General features: G+C 51.8%; 2 non-coding genes and 1 pseudogene across 2 annotated transcripts; all 3 read right to left on the bottom strand.

Moving 5' to 3' along the window:
• The window catches only part of LOC141312754 (uncharacterized), a 249,274-nt pseudogene that overhangs the window by 140,136 nt on the left and 106,638 nt on the right, over positions 1-2,500 (bottom strand).
• trnae-uuc (transfer RNA glutamic acid (anticodon UUC)) lies at positions 771-842 on the bottom strand. Its single transcript has one exon. It is a non-coding gene; the product is annotated as a tRNA-Glu (tRNA).
• On the bottom strand, positions 1,753-1,825 carry trnar-acg (transfer RNA arginine (anticodon ACG)). The gene has a single exon. It is a non-coding gene; the product is annotated as a tRNA-Arg (tRNA).

The raw sequence follows: 2,500 nt of genomic DNA, 5'->3' as shown, positions 1-2,500 counted from the left end.
TTTAACCGGATATTTCGTGTCCAACTTTTTCTCAAAGCCCGGATGGCACGTAGGAATAGGGCAACAATTCAGCAAGCCGTGACATCAAAACCAAACTGCATTACGCAAAAAGCGGTGCTCGAGCAAGCCAGGAGTCGAACCTAGAATCTTCTGATCCGTAGTCAGACGTGTTATCCATTGCACCACTGGCCCACAGCGGAGCACGAGTCAGCCAGGAGTCGAAACTAGAATCTACTGATCCGTAGTCAGACGCGTTATCCATTGCGCCACTGGCCCACCGCCTGGGGGCCCTCGTGCTTGCGCGCGACTTGTTGGTTTTCGACGTGACAGAAGCCTGTATTGCTGTCTGCTTGTTCTCATGCTATTAGCAGGCCAGAAGTAGACCAGCTCTTCCCTGGTGGTCTAGTGGTTAGGATTTGCCGCTCTCACGGCCCGGGTTCGATTCCCGGTCAGGGAACGCTCTTTTGCCCCCCACGGCGGACTGTGAAATCAAGCTCTGCTGGCCATTTTCAGAAGGCCGCCCCCCCCAAAAAAGGTGGGCACATGAAAAATGACCTCCTTCGAACCAGAAGTCGAACCATCGACCTAAGGCTTGCCAACGCTCCACCTACAGTCCTCCGCTCTACCAGCTGAGCTACCGAAGGCACGGACCTGTCGGGTCACAACCTCGGCCTATTAGGTTTCTGCAGCTCGACTGCTGGCCAAAAAACGGCTTTCGACGCAGGAAGACGTGCGCCCCGTTCCAAGAGGGAAGCAAAGAGGAACCCGCCTTCCCATACCGGGAGTCGAACCCGGGGCGCCTGGGTGAAAACCAGGAATCCTGACCGCTAGACCATATGGGAACTGGTCAGTGAAGGCCTTGTCCGGTTAAAAAAAAGATTCCAAAAATACTCACGCCACGCATTCGAAAAAACAAGCGTGGTCTTGCATTGTAACCGTTATCTCAAGGAAAAACAGCCTATCGCCGGTCTGTCAAGGTACAGAAATGAAAATATCATGAGATTAACAATGAAACTGAGATGCGGTTTTAACCGGATATTTCGTGTCCAACTTTTTCTCAAAGCCCGGATGGCACGTAGGAATAGGGCAACAATTCAGCAAGCCGTGACATCAAAACCAAACTGCATTACGCAAAAAGCGGTGCTCGAGCAAGCCAGGAGTCGAACATAGAATCTTCTGATCCATAGTCAGACGTGTTATCCATTGCACCACTGTGACAGAAGCCTGTATTGCTGTCTGCTTTTTCTCATGCTATTAGCAGGCCAGCAGCAGATCAGCTCTTCCCTGGTGGTCTAGTGGTTAGGATTCGGCGCTCTCGCGGCCTGGGTTCGATTCCCGGTCAGGGAACGCTCTTTTGCCCCCCACCCCCCAACGGCGGACTGTGAAATCAAGCTCTGCTGGCCGCTTTCAGAAGGCCGGCCCGCCCAAAAAAGGTGGGCACATGAAAAACGACCTCCTTCGAGCCGGAGTCGAACCAGCGACCTAAGGATTGTGTGGTCTCGCATTGTAACCGTTATCTCAAGGAAAAACAGCCTATCGCCGGTCTGTCAAGGTACAGAAATGAAAAAATTATGAGATTAGTAATGAAACTGAGACGCAGTTATAACCAGATAAGTTGCTGATTTTTGGCTAGTTTGGATTTCATTTCGTGTCCAACTTTTTCTCAAAGCCCGGGTGGCACGTAGGAATAGGGCAACAATTCGGCAAGGCCGTGACATCAAAACCAAACTGCATTACGCAAAAAGCAGAGCACGAGCCAGCCAGGAGTCGAACCTAGAATCTTCTGATCCGTAGTCAGACGCGTTATCCATTGCGCCACTGGCCCACCGCATGAGGGACCTCGTGCTTCCGCCCGACTTGTTGGTTTTCGACGTGACAGAAGCCTGTATTGCTGTCTGCATGTTCTCATGCCATTAGCAAGCCAACACTAGGTCAGCTCTTCCCTGGTGGAAAAACAGCCTATCGCCGGTCTGTCAAGGTACAGAAATGAAAATATCATGAGATTAACAATGAAACTGAGATGCGGTTTTAACCGGATATTTCGTGTCCAACTTTTTCTCAAAGCCCGGATGGCACGTAGGAATAGGGCAACAATTCAGCAAGCCGTGACATCAAAACCAAACTGCATTACGCAAAAAGCGGTGCTCGAGCAAGCCAGGAGTCGAACCTAGAATCTTCTGATCCGTAGTCAGACGTGTTATCCATTGCACCACTGGCCCACAGCGGAGCACGAGTCAGCCAGGAGTCGAAACTAGAATCTACTGATCCGTAGTCAGACGCGTTATCCATTGCGCCACTGGCCCACCGCCTGGGGGCCCTCGTGCTTGCGCGCGACTTGTTGGTTTTCGACGTGACAGAAGCCTGTATTGCTGTCTGCTTGTTCTCATGCTATTAGCAGGCCAGAAGTAGACCAGCTCTTCCCTGGTGGTCTAGTGGTTAGGATTTGCCGCTCTCACGGCCCGGGTTCGATTCCCGGTCAGGGAACGCTCTTTTGCCCCCC

This window comes from Garra rufa, unplaced genomic scaffold (assembly GCF_049309525.1).
Source record: "Garra rufa unplaced genomic scaffold, GarRuf1.0 hap1_unplaced_005, whole genome shotgun sequence".
Taxonomy (NCBI): Eukaryota; Metazoa; Chordata; class Actinopteri; order Cypriniformes; family Cyprinidae; genus Garra; species Garra rufa.
The sequence above is the reverse complement of the archived record's forward strand: the minus strand, read 5'-3'. Positions and strand labels throughout refer to the sequence as shown.